The sequence below is a fragment of the Lactuca virosa genome, chromosome 4, assembly GCF_052849685.1.
Source record: "Lactuca virosa cultivar CGN04683 chromosome 4, Lactuca_virosa_CGN04683_v6, whole genome shotgun sequence".
Classification (NCBI taxonomy): Eukaryota; Viridiplantae; Streptophyta; class Magnoliopsida; order Asterales; family Asteraceae; genus Lactuca; species Lactuca virosa.
Genome location: NC_136429.1, coordinates 62,525,804 through 62,548,880, shown reverse-complemented (window position 1 = coordinate 62,548,880; position 23,077 = coordinate 62,525,804). Strand labels below are relative to the sequence as shown.

Sequence of the window (23,077 nt, the reverse complement as noted above, 5' to 3'; positions counted from 1 at the left end):
GAGGATGAATGAAATACGCTTGCGACATATATATATATATATATATATATATATATATATATATATATATATATATATATATATATATATATATATATATATATATAAAGTATAATAATAATAATAATAAATAATAATGATATTGCATATCTTCATAAGATCTTGCATATCCACCAAATCTTATTACATGTGAATTTTTATGAACTTAGATTCGGATTAACTTACAAACTATAGATGTCATGTCACCTTGATAATTATTTATATAGATTAAATCTGAAGAACAACCTTAGTGAACAGTACTTTACCGTCATTGGGTGAATTTGTTTTTCTTAATATGTATTTTCCCATGATAATGGGTCGGTGCCGTTACTATTCATTCTCACTTTTACCAGTTCTTCTCCTTCTATGTGTTTCTCTCTGTGATTGTACCCATCTTTGGTCCAATAAAATGCTTGCACATATTTCCCACCGACTACATCTCCATCTCTGATATGAACTCTTTGAAGCTTCACTGCTTCTTCTTTGCGTCAGGCACCATCTTCGGTCACATACATTTTCTGGAACCATCCCGGGTTCTATAGGGCTGCACCTCCGATTGAAATTAGGCCATGGCTGCTTCTTCTCCAGGTCTTCTCCACCGCCTTCTGTATTTGGGTTTTTTGGTCACCGCCTCCATGAAATTTTTTGTTTCAGGGCATGATGAATTGAGAGGACGATGAGTTGAAGAAGAGCACAATGGTCGGATATGGGTTTCTATTTGGGCCACAGAAATCGGAACTCGGAAGCGACTTAATCCACCGTTCGCGCACCCTTCCTCACCACAGCCGCTACACCCACCCACCTACGAGAGCTGTTTTTGTCAAATCGTCAAATCGTCTTTCCGTCTACTGTGTTTAAGTAATTACATTTTTTTGATTTATGTTTCACAGATCTTCAAACATTCTTTTAATTTTGATTTTATGCAATTTCTAGGTTGTGAAAGCTATTGATCTCCCTCCCTCATAGTGTTTCTCAGCCAATGGTTTCTTCACGCCTCAATATTGGAACAAATGTTTCCGGTTTTCACCCCCATTTATGAACCCACCGCTACTGATAGGTAATCGAGTATTTACAGACCGGCCCTTTGAACCCTCTGGATGTATCTTCCTCACCGCCATCGTCTAATTGTTCATCCTTTTTTTTTTTTTTTTTTCTGTCCATTTGGTTTTGTTGCTTAAGCCCTAATTTGGATTTGAATAAAAATCTGTCTTTGTTTCTTAAATTCCACCATTGATGTTGCTGTAAATCTTTACACCCTAATTTTTTTTTTTTGAGTGATTGAGTTATAGAAGGAGCCTTTTTCAGTCGAATTCTGACTTTATTGTATTGTGTCTAGGTTTACGGGGTGGGTGGGACATGCTCATATACCCAATTACCCAAGCTTGCCTCCCCGGTTGATCTGTCAACTCCACAATGTCACAATGCATGTGAGTTTCTCATTTTGATTCTGTTAGTTCTTATAATTCATGCATTTATACAACTCAAAACTTATCAAAAAGATTTATGATTTCTGTAAATTCAGGCGGATGTTGAAACAGATGAGGTGTACGCCCAAATGACATTGCAGCCCTTGACCCGATAGTCTTGTGTTAAAAAGCTTTCAAATTTGTAATTTACAGTTTCAACAAGATAATTTTTTTTATATATATTTGTTAGCAAGAACAAAAGGACACATTTCTACCTGTTGAGTTGGGCACACCAAGCAGACAGCCAACTAATGTCTTTTGCAAGACATTAACAGCAAGCATCCATTTTCATCTGGATTCATTTCAATTGCCTCATCATGCTTCTGTTAGCACTTCAAATGAGATTCGGACCTTGAAGATAGATCATCAGAACATACAAATTCAGGTAGATTGGGCAACAGATCTGGGATGACTGAAGTTAATTTGCTTTTGCTAGGTGAAGCTGATGTGGTTGCCACATTGACCACTGATTCAGATAAATCAACTTTGAGTTCTGGAGTTGATTGAGGGGGAGGTTGTTCAGCAACTGTGAAAGCATCATTTGAATCAGTTTGTTTCTACTAAGCTTTCTTTTATGTCATTAGGGTTTTCTTTCTTGCTTAGATGCTTAGAAAGACTTGGAAATTAGAGTGGATCAGTCAACCATAGTCGTTTTCAACCAAAAGTTGAATCGGATGCTGATATGATTAACACAGTAACATATATATATTTTCAAATGTATAGTTATCAGTTTTCAACTTGAATTGTTCGAAACATATTGACCACTTTAGCATCAAAAGTCACAAAATCACCTTTTTCTTTTGAAACTTAATTCTTTTAATATTGGTTAAAAGACGTTAATCCAACCCGCAAAGCGTGGCTCTTCCCTAGTTTTTAGAGTAAATTACGTCAATCGTCCTCCGTGTATATGTCAAAAATCGTATTTAGTCCTTGTTGGTGTTTTTATTCAAAAATAATTTCAAAAACATAAATATGGCAATGAAAGACTTTAATTTTGAACAAAATAAAATTAGTTTTATACGCACCAATGATCATTTTACAATAACTTAGAAAGATTAAACAAAACCAAATAAGAAGAAAATTATACTAACTTTTTCAAAAACATAAATATGGCAATGAAAGACTTTGATTTTGAACAAAATAAAATTAGTTTTATACGCATCAATGATCATTTTACAATAACTTAGAAAGATTAAACAAAACCAAATAAGAAGAAAATTATACAACTTTTGAAGACTTTGGTTCTTTCTGTCAATTAGGAAGTTGACGACGATGACTTTAAGCTCTAAATTAAGCTCTCTATAATGTATCCACCAAGCAAGATGAAACCACCATTAGATGCTAGTCATTCACTTGTAAAATGTTGTTCTTAAGCTTTAATACATATTCTAAAATATGTTTAAAGAGAAGCAACATTTAAGACCTTCATTTCTAGCACTTAATGGAAGAAGGAAGAAAAGAGGGAGGACTTGCAAAATCTGAATTTTGGCAGCCAAATAATGGAGAGAATAGATAGTAGAAAAGTCTGTTCTTTCATCTCTTATGCCCTTCCTTTATGCATACAAGTATGGCACAAAGTTTAGACCATAAAGTAGAAGAAAATCATTTTCTTACAAGCATCAGATTAAACATTAAATAATATAAAAGACTAAAAGCTAACCAATACATTGTCCTCTTAGTTTCGACAATTCCACGAAAGAGACAAAAAAAGTAGATTACCTTTTAACTTTATTCAACTAGTTAGTTGGAGTATAACCATTTGCTTACTCTAAATGTCCAAAATCTTATACACAATATTAATAATTATACCATATGATATTAAACTAGTTTTTGTTCTATTTTATTATTATTTCCTAGAAAATAATTCCTAATATATTGATAAATATTATTTTCATAAAATAATTTTTTTCCAATTAAATACAAGGGTTAATATTTATTAATAATCGAAATTACTCTAATAAATAATCAAGTAGTGGTAACTTGCACGGTTAGTCCCTATAAATGTTAAACATTAAATGCTTTCGTTTAAGTGCCTCACACGCCTTTTGCATGCAAGGGCATTTTTGTCTTTTCAGGGGTGGTATACCTTCTTAATGTCGTTGCACCTCGAAAACATACACAATCCTCCCTCCCTCCCTTCCTCTACTGTCGTCTCCTTCGTATGACTTCTCCCATCACCTACAATTTCTTTCAACTTGATAAGAATCATGGTTATAAAATGCAATTGTGGAGCCGCTACTGGGATTCACACATCTTATAACAAGAACAACCTTGTGAAACTTTACTATGCTTGTACTATAAAGGTAAGGGTAAATGCAATTTCGTTCTTGATCTTCTCCAATTTTGCCTTAATTCTAACAAGATTTAATTGGTTCGGGACCGACATGCAAGTTCATAGGATGGTTTTTGGTTTTAAAAGTGCACAAGAAGTTAAAAATAAAAAAAAGCAAAGGAGTTAAAAAAATGAAAGGTTTTTAGTTTTAAAGGTTCTAAAACAAAGGAGAAAGGAATGAATTACAAACCTCACATATCTAATCAAACACTTCGACCATATTTTTGGTTTTAAAAGTGCACAAGAAGATAAAAAAACAAAAATATTAAAAAAATTGTTTAGGCGTCATGTTTTGTAGAACTCATAATAGGTAGACATGACAATGGAGCGGGTTTGGAGAGGATCGGTCTTGATCCAAACACTTAAGCAATTTTCAAATGTTGATCCAAACCCGACCCATAAGCCGCAATGTTTTGAATAATTAAACTCATACCTTTATCCACCAGATCAACGAATTTTCAACCCTTTTACCTGGCCCATTTACAATATTAAAATTATGCTTTTATTATGCATTACAACACATATAAAGATGTGAGTTCCAACTCCAACAGAAGAAGAAGAAGAAAAAAAGAAAAGAAGAGTTAACCCAAAATCAAGCCTCATAGACTTGGGCATGCCAACCATTAAATACTTAAAAACAAAACAAAACCAATCCCAAACAATTCAAACATCTTTATCTAAATGAAATTCAATAAAACTATAATTATCCTAATCTGCTCCTTTCTGATAACATAATCCTTGTGCCAAAGGGGCACCACTGGGACACGACTGGACCATCTTGCTCCACCCGGTTCCGTCGTAACATTCTCGTCCGCTTCATAAAGCACCTTGTCCTGAAGGTAATAATGAGGATAGACGGACTGGAATTCGTGAAGCCATTCCCATGTTGCATCCTCCGGTGAACGATTTGTCCATTGCACGAGTACTTGCATGAACGACGAACCTCCATGCAGCACCCGACACGACCCGCAAATGGAGAGTGGTTGCTCGACTGTTATACCCTTCTTAAATTCCTCAGGTAATGCCGCTACCACATCCATGTCCCCGCCTTTATACGACTTAAGAATAGACACATGAAACACCGGATGAATCCTACTTGTTGCTGGCAATGCCAAACGGTAAGCTACCTTCCCGATGCGCTCCGTAATAACGAACGGCCCGCAAAACCGCTTTGATAACTTGTTTGAAAGTTGGTTAGATACTGTAATTTGACGGTACGACAACAACTTGACCAACACCCGGTCCCCGGTTTGAAACTCGACCTCTCAACGCTTCCAATTAGCCTTTACCTCCCCCATCTGACGTGCCACAGCTAAATTTTCCTTAAGCTGACGTAACAACTCGTCCTTCTCTAGCAACAAATCATCAACACCAACTATTCAAATCATTAACAACAACTATTCGGGATGTTCCTGAAACATATGGAATAATGGAATGAGGACGCTTACCATACATATCCTGGTATGAGTGTAACATCCCAAAAATCATAAAATTTTAAAATTTTCAAAAACAACCATTATCCATAATTGTTTACAAGAAAAGCCATTGTTTCAAAAGTAAAATCATATCAGAGTGTCCCAAAAGTCAATATCATGAAAATAGGAAGATGTGCACGATCACGCCTACACTTTACCACGATCCTCAGAAGTAATTGAAACAATAAACTGAAACTGTAAGCCAAAGCTTAGTGAGTTCCCCCAAAGTACCAACACACTACATAACATACAAAGCATGCAAATATGATCCTTCAGCTTGACTGGACCGCCTCGCAAGGCCTACAACCTATCTGGACCGCTCTACAAGCCTTCGACATGAATGGATCGCCTCGCAGGTAGAGCTGGCAAAAATCAACCCAACCCGCCTACTCAACTCGAACCCAAACCAAAATTAGCGGGCTCGGTTGAGATTTTCAACCCATTTAAGTTAAATGGGTCAACCCGTCTAACCCGTTTAATTAAATAGGTTGGGTTGGGTAAAAATTATCAACTCGTTTTCAACCCGCCAACCCATTTAACTTTAATATATATTTAATTTAATAATTATTTTAATATTATCATGTATTAATAAAAAGTATTAATTTATAAATTATAATGTTGTATTATTGTTTATGTTTTATAAAAATTCAATCCTAACTTACATCCTTTTTTAACACCGATAACACTAGTCACTCTCCAAAATCACTTTGAAATTAAACATTTTTAATGTTATTTGAACAATTTGTTTGTATTTATGAATTGAGATTGTGCTTTTGTCATAGTAATGAAACTAAATTAAGTGGTATATTATTTAGTTAATTAATTAATTTATTTGATTTTAAATGTGTTAACCCAAGTTTAACCCATTTATTTAATAGGTTGGGTGGGGAACTACATAAACATGTCAACATGGTGACAACCCATTTATCCAAAATGATGGGTTGGGTTGAAAATATCAACCCATTTAAATAAATAGGTTGGGTTGGGTTGAAAATTTCAACCTAATTATTTAATGGGTTGAACCCGAACCCAATCTAGGTCGACCCCGCCACCTCTACTCGTAGGGCGTACAACCTATCCGAACCACTCTACGGGCTGCCGGACTGAGTGGGCCGCCTCGTAGGGCTTACAGCCTATTCGGTCGTCCCCGGGTGTCTTGGGCTTCAGCACAAAGCAGGATCGTCTCAACCCAAACACAATACGTTGACATATGTAACAGATAAACATAAACACAAAATCAACAAATACAGATATACTAATCAGTCATATACCAGCATAACACTATCCTATAACCAGGATACATAATCTAGTGGGCTGACATTGGTGCCTTCGACCCACAGATACAGTGAGGAAAACTCGCCTCTCAGAAGATAACTGAATCAATACTTGATCTGTTGCGAACACTGCTCCTCACACTAAACAAAATCCAGAAACGACTCCAATCAATAATTAAGGTTTATCCCATACCAATGGTCCATTCACCCTTCATCATATTAAGGGAAAAAGACCATTTTGCCCCTTTCCCTACAAGATCCAACTAATCCAAGCCCAAAACCCTAAATGACCCAAGTCCCAAAAGCGATCCAGTGTGCTTCTAAGAGAATGCCTGATGTCTACTCGATGACGTTTGGCGTCCGAACGCCCAACGTTCTAACCCAAACGCTTGGCGTAACGATGGAATCCCAAATCCTTAAACAAAGTCTTAATGGCTTAAGAACTAATGTTCAAACTTCAGATCTAATGCTAAAAGAACGTCTAAAGTAATAAAGTTGCAACCTTTATCACTTTGCATGGATACAAAGAGCCCAACATCAAAATCTAAATTAAATCACACTCTAAAGTTCCAAAACTCTTGCATGGAAGGGTATCAAGGTCCAAGCTTGCATTTTTATGATTCTAAACCCTCCAAAATGCTTGAAAGGACTGCCCAAACCTCTGGAGCATTCCAAACTCACAAAAGTCAAATTCTTAGGACTAAAAAGAACATAAAACACACTTAAGCAAGATCTAATAAGGAAGTCATCAAGAACTGAACTTTATACCTCCAAAAGGTGCTCCAAGATGCCAAAAGTCCAGATCCAAAGGCTAGAGAGTAACACCTACACTCCAAATATCTTCCTTCGCCACCAAGAACACCAAAATGATACCACAATGTTACTCCAAGGCTTCAAAACACTTACACACATACTTAGAGTTTCGAAATGAGGGCTATAAGGTATGGAGATTGGAGATAAGAAACGTTTTGATAAAATAATGGCCTTTAAATAGGGTGCGAACCCTAAAAATTAGGGTTTGTCCTCTGCGTGCGAACGCATGGCGTCCACAAACTTACGCATGGTGTTCCAACGCCTGGCGTTCCAATGCATGGTGTTCCAACGCCTAGCGTTCCATTCCCAATGCCTGGCGTTTGGGACCAAAATGCAAAGTTAATATAAAGCAAGCCCAACAATGCAAATACCTGGAAACTGGCTTTACAAATCTCCCTCACTTGAATCACACTTGGTCCTCGAAATCCACTGCTGCAAACAAGCCTGGGTAGTTCTCCCTCATATCAGACTCGGGCTCCCAAGTGTTGGATTAATGTCTAAGTCCATAACTATTTTGGTATGTACTTGACCCGATGATGCATGGTCCTTTTGGGTTGCCTTCACCAAAGCAACTTGATAGGATGAATTATGGAGAGAGAGGATTAATTATGATTTATTAATATATTATGAGAATAATATAATAAAGGAGAAATCATATTGTTTAATTAATATTAGTCAATTAAGAATTAATTTTGTGGCTAAAAGAGATTAATTAAACTTAGGGGACTAGAACTATCAATTGTGTGATAGTTGAATATTGGGCTAATGGACTTCTTATTAGAGGGGTGGACGATTTCTATGGGGAAACCCATTAGAAATCGTCCAAGGCCTCTAAAGGAGGAGTCCATGGGTTGCTTAGGGCCTAAGTAGTCAAATTAGGGTTTCCTTGTTAGATAACCCTAATAGCCTCACTATTTAAGGACCCCTAGGGCACCAAAAACGTGGCTAAGAGTTCCCTTAGGGTTTCTAAACGTTTTTGAGTGCCTATCCTCTTCTCCTTCTTCATCCTCTTGCTCTTGGTGTTTGTGAGCCATTAGAGGAGTGACATTTGTGACTCTAAGCTTTTAGAAGCCAATTACTAAAAGGAATAGATTGTTATTGCTACATAATAATCAAGGTAAGATCTAAACCATATTCTTATGTTTATATTGATTATCACATGCTAGATCTAGGGTTTATGGCTTTGGATGATTATTGCATGTTCATTAGACAAACTAGATCCAAAGCTTTAGGGTTTGCATGTACACCATAGGAATGTTGTAGTGCTCAAAACCCATCAGTGGTATTAGAGCCTAGGGCAGTTTGTTTATGAATTTGATGCTTATTTGATCGAAAATTGCTCAAAAAACGATTTTTTTTGGTTCTGATTGCGTGACTCGCCGAGTCACATGATGAACTCGACGAGTCGGCTATACTCGACGAGTCCAAGGCCTGACTCGACGAGTTAAAGGGTCTGACAGCTTATTTTCGCGATTTACTTGCTATTTTGGCTTGGGATACTTACCATAAACGTTTTCAATTAGTAAAATCCAATTTTTATTGATTTTGGGTGAATATCCTTGCCAAAATAGTATATAATTACCAATTAATCAAATATTTGTTGCCTTATAAGATAATGTTTAATTATTTTAGTTATTTGGTGAATTATCTTGCAAGTAATTGGACTAGGTCAAAATTAGATAACCATAATTAATTGTTAATTACCTTATTTGAATTGTTGATCTAGAATGTTCTTGATAAAATTTGGAAAAGTTTCAATTTCTACCCTTTAGGTTTTATAGTTTAAATTTGAACCTTAAAAGTTTTAGTTTTGAAATTTAAATAGTTAAACCCTAATATTTTTGTAATGTTTCAAAACTTGCCCTCAAGTTTTGGAATTTAAATTTTGATTAAAAGTTTAATTTTTGAAATTTTAAATTCTAAAACCCTAGTTTTGAAAAAGTTCAAAATACACCCTTATGGTTTTATTAAATTAATTAAAAGTGTAATTAAAAGAGAGTTAATAAATCCATAATTGTATGGTTTATATTTAATTAAATTAAAAGGTATAATTTAATAAAATTAAACCACCTAGTATTTTAAAAGTGTAAAATACACCCTATACTATATATAACATTAAAAGTCTAATATTATATATGTATAACTTAAACTGCTAGTCTTACCGTTAGTAGACCTCATTCACGAAGTTGGTCTATAAGGGGTGTTTAAGGAAATTGCCTATAAAATGGCGATTGAATGGGTATCACCTCTTACCCATCGCACTCTTGACTAGTGGAGGGTCGTTAGCCGAACGAGTAGGATAGGACAAATCCTCTCCTCATTAAAAGTATAATGAATAAAGTAACTAAATGGTTTTTACAAAATTCCCAATCTTAGTTACTTTAGGAAAAAGTGAAATCGATGCAATTCCATGGAATTACACTTTGTACCCTTGCCGAGACAATTAGTGGAGCGTGTGTGGTTAACCGACACACTAAGTTGGGTTTGGCATTGGTAGCGAAGGGTGACTTGATGTTTGTCATAGATCGATGGAGCATGTGTGGTTAACCGGCACGTCGATTAGGTGACTGTAACATTGAGGGCACCACGCACATTCGCATGGTTATTCACACCTTATTTGTGATCCTCGGCATCCCATTCACAAATGAAGGGCATAATCGATATTAAACATGACATTGAAAAGTTCAACGAATCTCAAAAGATCTAGGAGTTTTAATTCATTTAAAACTTAACCTTCTTTTCGTTTTTCATGGTGGAAATTGGTAAATCGTCATTTACCTACCTTTAAATGTTCTGCGAATTGGATTACGACATCCCTCTTCCAATTTGTTGGATATTATGTTGGGTCCTAGCCTTAATATCTCATTTGTGTGTTTTATTAAGGACTCAATCAACTAAACTTGGATTTTCTCTCGTTTTATAGATGTCATAGTCTGACAACTATGGTCTTCCTAAATCCATTGGAAAAAGTTTTCCACATGAAGATGATGTTCCACGATTGGATTATGGAAATAGAAATCATGCTTCTCTTCCTCTACCTCCTCCAATAATTCTCCCTGACCCACATGTTCGAAGACTTGTAACATTGGAAGTCCAGACAAGTTTTCTCTACGCAAGAGAAAGGCTAGTGGGAGCATAAATGTGATAAGATTACATTTCGATGGGCAATGGTAACATTGGAAGTCCAGACAAGTTTTCTCTACGCAAGAGAAAGGCTGAGTCTGAGATAGTCCCGTGTACCATTCCATAAGAATCCATGTGTTTCTACTGCCAAAAGAAGGGGCATTGGTTACGAAGCTACCCTAACTACCAGAGAGATCTAAGAGATGGGAGAGTCAAGATGTATGACTCTGCTTTAGGTAAAATCCACTATCTAACTCTATTAAGTTCCTATTTGGAGATTCTTAATACATGATGTGATAAGATTACATTTCGATGTTTTGAAGGATCGAAGAAAGGAAAGGAAGCTTAAAGGAAGAAGCAAGATGAGTCTGATCACGAAGAAATGGATTTCGATCGCATGATTCAAGGATCAGATATTTAAGCTACTACTTTAGAGTTAGGATAGATTGCTAAGTAATATTTACATAGTTTTCACTTGTAATCGCATTGTAAGGACAATATTTTTCCGCAATAAAATAAATTTTGATGTATCTTATTTATGTTTCCTTGCGATGGATTTTATGAAAAATTGGTGTTTGAATGGTTCTATTGTTAGCAATGTTGTGAATGGATTTGATTCTTAGTTATGTTATTTGTGGTAATGTTAGAAATTTACCAAATGAGGAAAGATTCTTATCGCCCAAGTTTCAATTGGACAGAAACTTGGAATCATGCAACTGGTATTGTGTGACGAATGAGAACATTCGTATTTGGAAAATTGAGACTAATTCCTTGTTCACATAAGTATGTGAGTTAAGTGAAGGATAATGAGATCTAGTACACAATGTTGTGCACTAGTCAAGTCCACCACAAAGAATGATAAAATGTTCGTTGTGATTTGCTAAAAGATTAGTGAATATGATTATACTTAAAAGATTAAGTATGATTCTGAATCATTGAAAAGTTTCAATGAATGGTAGAACAAATAAGAAGAATCAATTAGGCAAGAAAGATAAAAGTTTCTCCAATCTAAGAAGAAGGGAGAGTACTTTTGTATCATGTTTTATGATTCTATTAAAGATTATAAGGACCATATTACAATTCATCCTCTAAGGACACCTTAGTGCACTAGTATGGCTAAGATGAGGAGTCGAGAATTGTTGAAATGGTTAAGTCAATAAGATGAATCATACTTCGTTCCAAAAATCAAGTCTTAGAGTCATACTCCAAGATTGTGAGTTAAGTGACATAATCTTAAGTAGGAATGTTCTTACACTAGCACATTTTGGTAAGTTGTGATGTCTTGAATAAGACAAACACCAGCTAGTACCAAATTGTGTGTAGGTTTATCTTGATAAAGACACACACTAACTCTTGAGTATTTGTTTGTCAAGAAATGTTTCTTGACAAGAGAATCTTATATGTCAAGAGGTCAGTGGGAGTCTAAAGATCTTGAAAAGTTTCAAGAACAAATCAAGAAGTAAACCTAATAAACATTAGCACACGACTTGAGGATTGTAACCTATCGTGTTGACAAAATTTTATTTCTGTGCCAATCCAGTTGAGTGATTATGCATATGAGTTCTACGAGTTCTGAATTGAATGCATAAGGGCAAAAACCTTGATCAATGAAAGTAAATTGACTGGCATAGGTGAGCTGCTAAATAATTTGGAAGCAATGGTGGGACCCTTGATGGTAAGAAATTAAGAATGAACAAGTTCTGTCCATAAGAGGTTGAATTTATCACAAACATTATCTTACGATTATGCTTATGACAAATTTGCACGGATAGGAACACATGCACCATAAAATCTAAGTGTCATATGGTTTCTCTCCTTCATGAAAATGATTATGAGGAAACGCTTTCACTAAGAGAGATTTTAAGGAGATAGCGACTATGTAAATTGCATTCTCAAATTCGATTATGATTACGACATCCCTTTTCATAGTTCGAATTATGAGATTTGGCAATTAGTTTGAACAATCGAGACTTATTGCTATAAGTTCTGGAATTATTTAGGCACACATGTGAGCTGTCTAAAGTAAGGTGTATGAGTTTGAGATGCTTAGATAAAAGCTTATCAAAGCATATTGTATTAGAAACATTAAACTTTGGAAGTCAATAAGTATTGTTTTCTAGAAGCTTAGTTGGTTTCTGAATACGTGTCAAAGCTAGTGGGAGCATAAATGTTATGTTGGTATGGATATAATCATCATGTTAGTGGGAGCATGATCATTATTTTAAGTATTGCAAGTTGGCAATATTAATTATAGAAAAACAAAAGTTTCACTTTGCAAAGTTGCAGGGGTTGAAAAGTTGTTTTTGCTATAATTAAGGGAGAGGATGTTATACTACGTTTCAAATCTAAAAGCTTAGATCGAGAAATTTTAATTGAATTTAGTCAAAGTAATATTTATTAAATGCATTCTCAAAGTTCGATTATGATTACGGCATCCCTCTTCATAGTTCGAATTTTGAGAACACGACAAATAGAAATATTATGACAATATTATAGCAAAAGACTGGTAAAGTATCATGTCGTTGTAATATTCGACCGTTCTAAAATTTTCCAAATGCCTAGGGCATTAAGAGGGAAAGAGGACTAGAATCGGATTTGACTGAATTAGTTAAACAACTGTCGAGGACAATCTAAGGTTCGCCAAGGATTGGTTGCTTATGAGCTGTTGGAAGTATAGTAACAAATGGACCATACTGGCATTATTATTATTAGATATGATTATATTAATAATGAATTGTCAGATGGCAAATATAGAAGTGTTTCCATATTGGGAGTTGGACGTTAAGAATCTATATGTCTAGATTAGAAACTTTTATGCAAGAAGGATGTTCAAAGGAATGTACTTTGAATGTGAGACTTCGTGTCTATGGAATTTTCTTGCAACAATCTCCAATAGATCATTTTGTAATTTCATTGGCCAAGTGTTGGTGACTTTTGTGCCATGACATTATGAAAGGATCGTTGCATAAAGTGTTAGAATCTAACATATTCTATAAGTGGCAAGAATTTGGTATTCTTACACTTGTGGTAAGGATTGGGAATTGTAAAATGAGTGTGATTGAAAATGTTATTCAATTATACTATTTCACAGAGTAAGGACCATAAGTAAACATAGTGTGCATGATAAGAGCATGGGACAATTGTCGTTATAATTCAAGTAAGAAGTTGATTACCCGAAACAACAAATAATGAGTAATCAATATGGTGATTAAATAAAAGTGTTTTATTTATACTCAAAAGTTTGGGGGCCATATAAGATTAGTATTATTCTTGTGTTTCAATTTGCATGTTTTGACTTCCTAAATAATTGAGTTATTTGAGAATAATCGAATTATTTGAACGTTCCACAGTCGCTCATACTTTGGGAGTAGGTATGAAAGAAGATTGTCATGAATTGGTGTGTAGATTGTCTAAAGTGTATTAGACATAGCAAAAGTTTGCTACAACGTTCATGAGTGCTTACAAATATGATTTGAGCATTGGATTAAACCCACGCTCACTTGGATCGCTTCATGGATTTTTATCACGAATGATTGGTGAGACGATAATATCTTATATTCTTGAAACCGAGATGTGTGAGTTGTATCTAGCGAGTTGGTTACACATTGATAATATGTAAACGCACCAGTAACTTGGTGTTATAAAGCGTATTGTTGTGTGTGATTCGGTGAGTGAGTACAAGCGAGCATTGAGTCGAAGTTTATCCGTTCCTTTTACCCAATGTAGGATAAAAGCGATATCTGTGGGCCCCTCGATGATTTAGTGATGACAAAGGAAAGTGCTCGGCCGGGCCAGGACTGATTTGATTTGGTCAATTAGTCAGTCGTTATAAATCGGAAATCGGGAAAACAACACATAGACTGAGAGAATGATTTCAATCCATGTCTCACGTCTATACGATATCTAGAATGGAGGAATATATGATCCCTTATCTAAAGGACGCATATCTGATAAGATCAGAGTTGACAGCGGCTTTTGAAAGCTACGATTGCGGATCAGGATCTGAAGTCATACGCAGAATAGTTATTAGACTTATCCAAGTGGGAGACTGTTGGATTAGTGTCTAAGTCCATAACTATTTTGGTATGTACTTGAGCCGATGGTGCATGGTCCTTTTGGGTTGCCTTCACCAAAGCAACTTGATAGGATGAATTATGGAGAGAGAGGATTAATTATGATTTATTAATATATTATGAGAATAATATATTAAAGGAGAAATCATATTGTTTAATTAATATTAGTCAATTAAGAATTAATTTTGTGGCTAAAAGAGATTAATTAAACTTAGGGGACTAGAACTATCAATTGTGTGATAGTTGAATATTGGGCTAATGGACTTCTTATTAGAGGGGTGGACGAATTCTATGGGGAAACCCATTAGAAATCGTCCAAGGCCTCTAAAGGAGGAGTCCATGGGTTGCTTAGGGCCTAAGCAGTCAAATTAGGGTTTCCTTGTTAGATAACCCTAATAGCTTCACTATTTAAGGACCCCTAGGACACCAAAAACGTGGCTAAGAGTTCCCTTAGGGTTTCTAGATGTTTTTGAGTGCCTCTCCTCTTCTCCTTCTTCATCCTCTTGCTCTTGGTGTTTGTGAGCCATTAGAGGAGTGACATTTGTGACTCTAAGCTTTTAGAAGCCAATTACTAGAAGGAATAGATTGTTATTGCTACATAACAATCAAGGTAAGATCTAAACCCTATTCTTATGTTTATATTGATTATCACATGCTAGATCTAGGGTTTATGGCTTTGGATGATTATTGCATGTTCATTAGACAAACTAGATCCAAATCTTTAGGGTTTGCATGTACACCATAGGAATGTTGTAGTGCTCAAAACCCATCACCAAGTCCATTCGGAACCCTTCTGATGTCGCCACTGAACCTTTACCAAAGTCACCTCCTTGTTGTGAAGAGTATTCGTCTTCCGATCCAAGATCGCCACCGGCCTCTCAATGTAATTCAGGTCATCATCGACCTGAACATCCTCTAAAGGAACGATCGCTGAATCATCAGCCACACACTTCCGAAGCAAAGACACATCAAAGGTGTTGTGGATTTAATTGAGCTCCTCAGGCAAATCCAATATGTATGCTACCTTACCAACCATGACTAACACCCGAAATGGCCCAATATATCGGGGCCCCAACTTGCCCCTCTTCCTGAAGCGTATTACACCCTTCCAGGGCGATAACTTCAATAATACCATGTCTCCGACCTGGAACTCCAACTCGGATCGCCACTTGTCGACATAACTCTTCTGTCGACTCTGAGCTGTCTGGAGCCTCTGTATGATCTGCTGGATGAGCTCTGTCATATGAAGAACTACGTCTGTCCTTCCCATGACCCTATGATCAACCTCTCCCCAACACATTGGGGTGCGACACTTCCTCCCATAGAGGAGCTCAAAAGGTGGCGCACCGATACTAGAGTGGTAGTTGTTGTTATACGAGAACTCAACTAGAGGAAGGTAGGAGTCCCAACTCCCACCAAAATAAATGACACAAGCTCTCAACATGTCCTCAAGTGTCTGAATGGTCCGTTCACTCTGACCATCCTTTTAGGGTTTTGGCCTGGGTGGGTCGGATTGCTTATCGCTTGGATCTTCCTGAGGAGCTTAGTCAGATCCCTAACACATTTCACATCTCCCAACTGCGGAAATGTTTGGTCGATGATTCCGCAGTGGTTCCATTGGAGGATATTCAGGTGGATGATCGCCTGAATTATATCGAGATACTGGTGGTGATTCTTGATAAGAAAATGAATACCTTGAGGAACAAGGTTGTTAAGTTGGTGAAAGTATAGTGGAAACACCGCAGGGGTTCAGAATGACACAAGCTCTCAACATGTCCTCAAGTGTCTGAATGGTCCGTTCACTCTGACCATCCTTTTAGGGTTTTGGCCTGGGTGGGTCGGATTGCTTATCGCTTGGATCTTCCTGAGGAGCTTAGTCAGATCCCTAACACGTTTCACATCTCCCAACTGCGGAAATGTTTGGTCGATGATTCCGCAGTGGTTCCATTGGAGGATATTCAGGTGGATGATCGCCTGAATTATATCGAGATACTGGTGGTGATTCTTGATAAGAAAATGAATACCTTGAGGAACAAGGTTGTTAAGTTGGTGAAAGTATAGTGGAAACACCGCATGGGTTCAGAATAGACGTGGGAACCAGAGGAAGAGATGATGGAGCATTACCCAAAGTTATTTGTGGCAGTGGAATTCAAGGATGAATTCTAATTCAAATGGGGGAGAAATGTAACATTCACCTTCATGGGTATGTTCCTTTTAACCCCTTATGTGTAAAATTTCATTCATCATTGGTCCATATCTGAGTATGATGGGCGTACTCTATGAGTACGCTGGGCGTACTGGCTCGAAGGATGGACGCATAGGCAGCCACGTATGCTGGACATTCGTGGGAGTACGCAGGGGGTGCGCTAAGCAAGGGAAAACCGTAATTTTTAGGGTTTGTGCCATATTTAAACAACTTATGTGGCCTTGGTTGCATCTTATGATCAACCTCCACCCCTCCAAACCCTAAGAACGAAATCCTAGCCTCCCATAGTGTGTTCTTGAGCTTTGGAAGTTATTTTGTGTTATTTTGTGTGCATTAAAGAAGGTGGTGCTTCGTGACCAAGCTTGGGTTGGACTTGAGGTTGTAGATCAAAAATATTCATCAAATTTGCTAGCTACAGAAGGTATAAAGTTCTCATCTTGAACCTCTTTGTGTTAGATTGAGATTAGGGCTTGTTTTTTAGCTTATTATGGTCTTATGAGTTCTCCTTGTGAGTTTGAGCCACTCTAGGAGCTAGAAATGATAGATCTTAACCTCTCTGATGTCCCTTGAGTAGAAAAATGTTATCTTGATGAATCATATTGGTCCATGCATGAGCTAGAGTCCTTATTATGGGTCTTAATCGGCAAAATTGGGTTTTAGATCCCATTAAGACATGCAAAGTGGTAAAGTTGTCAACTTTTTGCATTAATACCTTGAAATGAAGTAGATCTGCAGTTTGGACATTAAGAGCTTTAGTGGTTAAGACAAAAATAGGACAAATGGGACTCTGGTCGGTACGCGGGGCGTAATTCCTGGTACGCTGCACGTACTGGGTCAACTGCTCATTTTCGAGTCAACATTCGTACGCTGTGTGTACGAGGAGTATGTCAAGCGTACTCGGTGAAGTGGGCTTCGACACTTTGGGCCCTTTTTGGACTTGGTATTTTTTTGGGCTTTGGACCTTAACTAGATTTTTGGGCCTTATCTATGTTGGGCCATGGTTGGGCCTTATGTTTATGAGTTGGGCCGTTTTTGGGCCTGGGCCATTATTGGGTTTTTGGGCCAAGTTAATTGGGCCCATTAAGGGAAGGGTAAAATAGTCTTTTACCCTAGGAGTGAAGTTGTGGAGTCGGGACTCCGGTTATCGTTATTAACCTAATTATTAATTAGGGTTTTGTTTGTTTAGTTAGTGAGGTGATTACTAGTTGCAGAAGCCTGAGTATTTCGTTATCAGCAGCATCGAGGTGAGTTTTCTCACTATACTATACGACACTAGGATATGTTATGTGCTTGAAGTCTTTGTGACTCCTACTGTATGTGTTATATGCATGTGTACCTGTTTTCCACATATATATATATATATATATATATATATATATATATATATATATATATATATATATATATATGGTGGTGAAATAGACCCGATATGGCTTGGGCCAACGCACGAGTTGAAATAGACCCGGGTGTGAAATAGACCCGGCACAACCTTGAGCTTGTAACACCTGTTCCATGTATTAATTTAATCTTCTAAATTTTGGGTTTTGGTGCTGGGACTCGACGAGTTGGGAGCTCCGACTCGTCGAGTTGAGGCTATTATGAGGACGCGGGGGTTGGGTCCTACTCGACGAGTCGGAAGGCCCGACTCGACGAGTAGGAGCTGTAAAGAGAAACCCTAATTTTTAGGGTTTTCACCCTATATAATCTCCTTAAGAACCTTGAGGCTGACCTTCCATCAGCATCCAAACCCTAAGAACATCTGTGCTAAACCCTAATCCCCATTCTCTTTCATTTTGTGAGCTAGAGTGACTTGTGGAGTTTAAGAAGAAGGAGATAGCGAGAAGAATGAGATAGTCACTTTTGAGCTTGACCATCTTGGGTATTGTTGTAAGTCTTCAAGACTTGATTTTTATCTTAGAATATGGCTAGATCTTGAGTTTACCCTTCTTTTCCTATCATTCTTGTTGATTGCATGTATGGGGTTTATAAAGTTTGCAACTTTATGGATCTCCAGGGCAAAATAGTCCCAAGGTGGGCTATATCTAGCCTTTTGGTCAATCAAGGATTCCATGCAAGGGTTTTTAGAGTTTATTTCCCCTTTTTGGCCATTTTGACTTAAAGACATGCATTGGACATGCATGTCCATAAAGCCTCCATCTTTGGAACGTTTTGAGGACTAGAAACTCTTCTGGAAAGGAGGGATTCCAGATCTTTGATAAGGACCCTAGAGTATTGGACCACTTGGCAAAGTTGGAAACTTTATCCTTCTAGACACCTTAGGGTTTCAGATCTAAGCCCTGGAGTCGCTGCATTCAGAGCATCATCATAATGAGCAAACAGGGAGGGGGAATCGACGAGTTGCCCTGGAAACTCGACGAGTCGGATTGGATTTCCCCGTTCTCTGTATATCAAGTGAACTCGTCGAGTTGATGAAACAAATCGGCGAGTTGGCAAGGGTTCTTTCAGGTTTTCTGGACTCTGTAGGAACTCGATGAGTTGCTAGATGCACTCGACGAGTTGGGGTCAACATGGACTATTGACCTTGACTATTGACCTTGACTTTGACTAGGGTTGACTTTGAGGGTAATTTTGGGATTATGACAAGTTAATCTTATGATGCTTATAGGGAGTTGAGTTGGAGTTGTGCGTTGGGACTTATTGGATCTTATCTTGTCAGCACAACATTCGTGAGAGGTGAGTCTCCTCACCATACCAGTGGGTCTAAGGCACCAAGGCTAGCCCATTTTATGATATGTGGCATCCTAGCTGTAGTTGTATTATGTGGTATGTTAGTTTGTTGAGCTAGGAAGCATGCTAGTGGTATATATGGTATGTATGTGTGGATGACCATGGGAGAGCTCATGACACTTGGATGTAAGACCATGTGGAGAGCCCATGGATTTCCTATCGAAGACCATGGAGGGAGCCCATGGCACTTAGGTGTAAGACCATGTGGAGAGCCCATGACATCCTGAGTAAGACCCTGGGGACGAGCCCATGACATCCCTATTTGTTGTATGCATGGCTTATGTAGTATATATGTAGCTTTTATAGCTAATATGTTATGTGTTATGTGGATTGTGCGTGGGGTATGCTCTGGGGAACTCACTAAGCATTAGCTTACAGTTTGTGGATTTGTTTCAGGTACATCTGAGCCCAAGGGCAAGGGCAAGGCTTGATGGCGCGGCGTGTACTCTCTTAGACACTTTTATGTGACACTCTGATGTTTTTAAATAAAATTGTAATTGATATGAGTTTTGAAAACAATTGTATTTGGATTTCGCGGTTTATGAGAATGTGTTTTGGTTAATCAAAAAATGAAAATTTTCCTTTGAAAAATGGGGTCGTTACAGAGCTGGCAGGTATGTATGGTATGCGGTATTTTGGGGAACCCGTTAAGCTTTGTGCTTACGATTTTCATTTTGTTTCAGGTACTTCCGGATCCAAGGGGTAGAGCTCGGGGTGATTGCATCGCACACACCATGCTGTTCCGTAGTTTACTTTACTCTGATGTATTCAGATGTATTGATCATACTTGATTCTATTATGGTTTTATAAACATGTTTTGAAAAATGGTTTTTATTATTCTAAAAATTGAAATTTTTAGTCTTAAATTTTATGGACGTTACATCACTAAAATGACCAAAAGCTCATAACATCCAAAACTGGCTAGATCTAACAAATGCATCATCACGATTCAAGCTTTATACCTCTAGAAGAAAGATCAAGGTGAACAAAGTCTGGATCTAGAAGCTCCAATGCAACCAAAACTTCCCAAATGAGCTCATTCTTCTCCAAGATGCACCAAGAACACTCCAAAGCACTTAAAAACACATTCTTTTTGCTCACAAGGTTCAAACTAGGGTTAGGGTTTCAAGGGAAGGTGTTGGAGAAGTGGAAGCTGAGAATGGAATGGGTTTGGGGAAGTTAAGGAGCTTAAATAGGGATCAACCCATGAAAATAGGGTTTGGGCACTGATCGCGTACGCCCAATGTACTCGGCTTAACCCAAAACAGTCCTAACTTCAAACGGTCATAACTTCTTCGTTCCAACTTCCTTTTCGACGATCTTTATATCCATGGAAAGGTATTAAAGAGCCCCACAATATTATATAGATATCGTGGACTAAACAATTCCCGATCAAAAATCCATATTTCATACAAGAAGTCTGAAACATCACTTTTCCTGTTTTGCCCCTTTGAATCCAACACACACCAAGCGTTTGAATCGCATAACCAATATTATCAACATCTAATAGGGTCTAAACCCTATTCCCTTGAAGACCAAGGCCTTTACTTGATCAATTTATTGCCCACAATCCCGAAATAAGAAACTTCTCGAAACAGGATGTTACAACTGGACAGTCTTGCTGCACCCGGTTTCGTCGTAACATTAGAATAGGATTCGAACCGGTTTTACATATTAAATTTAACTCTAACAAAATATTTATTTATATGATATTTGATTTTAAATACAAAATAACAATAATAGGACAATAGAATAATATAAACCTACAAAATAAAATGCAATTTTCATTAGTTGGTTAAATCGTTGACGACTTTGATTATTTAATATGATAGTTTTTAGATGATGTTTAATTCGTCATCGATGTCACATTTCAGTCATTGGGGTGATTCTGATGTCGTCCCCACCCTCGAAAGATCATGCATTAGATTACTTTGTTGACTATATTTAGTTGAATACATGTGAAATAACTTTTGAAAAATATCGTTGAAAATAAAGTTTTGATTTTGAGTAAAATTGAATTCTTTTCGGTTAAATCAAAATTGTCAACAATTTGTATGATCAAAAGTTGTACGTCGCCAACATTTATAGTAAGTTTTAAAGATGCGACGTAAATATAGGTCAGAATATAATAAACATCTAACAAATAAGTTTTCCTTGCATTTGGCAATCATATAAAAACATGTCATCTCATAACTCATGTTCCTTTAATTTTTTGTGTCATTAAACAAATTTGATTGAGAGCTTAGAAACTAGTAGCTAACTTGTCATCAAGGTATCCATCTCAACGAGTCATATGCACTTATGAAGTCGGCCTTGACGGTATGAACTTCTTCATTTTTGCCTTAGAGCAACTAACAATTTCATTAACCATTAAAGGATCATCATGATTTTGATGACCCTTAATAAACACTGTTTGTTCCTCACTGATCACCTCCCCCGCGACTTCCAATAAAAGATTTGCCAAGATTAGCAATTATTTTGTACTAGCAACCACTTTGACTAATTGGTCTAAAATCTTGGATGAAAATGGGATATGTCACTTGCGGTTATTGTTTAGGATGATCTCAGTTGTTTCAAACATCATAAATCAAGTCATAAAATGTGTCAGAGTTTGCAAAAGTCTCAAAATATAAACATATGTCATATGCGAGTACAATCACGTCGCGTTCTTCCTTCTTACCAGAACAACCTGGAAATACTTAACTTTAAAATGTAAGCACAAAGTTTAGTGACTTCATCAATATACTACACATTCCATCACATATACCATGCATACCAAAATAAACTAATAGCCAGCACCCCAGTGGACTTGTAGGCACCAAGCCCTCATCTCACCGGCCAGTCGACTTCCAACCAGCTCATAGCCAACACCCCATTAGACCTCTAGGCACGGAGCCATCATCCTACTGATAAATCAACTTCCAGACATCCTCGTTATAGGTCTAAAGGATCTTGGCGAACCACCCATAGGACTATCCACTTATTATAAAAAGACTAATCTAGTCTAATCACACACCACACACTAACATCATACATAGGCATCTTACCACGTAAATGACATATAATGTCACACATAGTATAATGAGAAAAATCATATGAGTTTGGAAATCACAACTCCAAAGCACTCTCCACCAACGAAACATCTAGCACGAACTACCTAATACCAAACATATGCGAATCCTCAGTCTAATACTCAAAACTATCAAAGTTTGATCAAAAGTCAACGGTCAACGACCAACGACATGCACCTGGACACATTGCGTCTACTACATGAAAAAATAGTCAGATTCCTCTACTCTACGTGTCGCGTTCAAGGGAGCTATGTAGGCCTAAAACTATGTGCGCCGGGGACTGAACCGAAGGTGGTTGTGCCTGCATTTGAGACAGAAAAACATGTTGAACCGGTTGCATTGTGGGTTGGAAAATCGAGGTTGCTAGCATATTTGGAGCAACAAAAAGTGAGATCCGGACTAGGCTTGTTGGGATGTTGACAACAGCAAGTACATGGGTTGTTGGCCCATTGGTGGA

The 23,077-nt window shown here is 37.3% G+C and overlaps 1 long non-coding RNA gene across 1 annotated transcript; it reads left to right on the top strand.

Annotated features, from left to right (window-relative positions):
• Positions 1–289: 289 nt before the first annotated feature.
• LOC145104840 (uncharacterized) lies at positions 290–2,242 on the top strand. The gene is made up of 4 exons (XR_013707180.1): positions 290–897; positions 973–1,096; positions 1,376–1,466; positions 1,562–2,242. It is a non-coding gene; the product is annotated as an uncharacterized LOC145104840 (long non-coding RNA).
• The last annotated feature ends 20,835 nt before the right edge of the window (positions 2,243–23,077 follow it).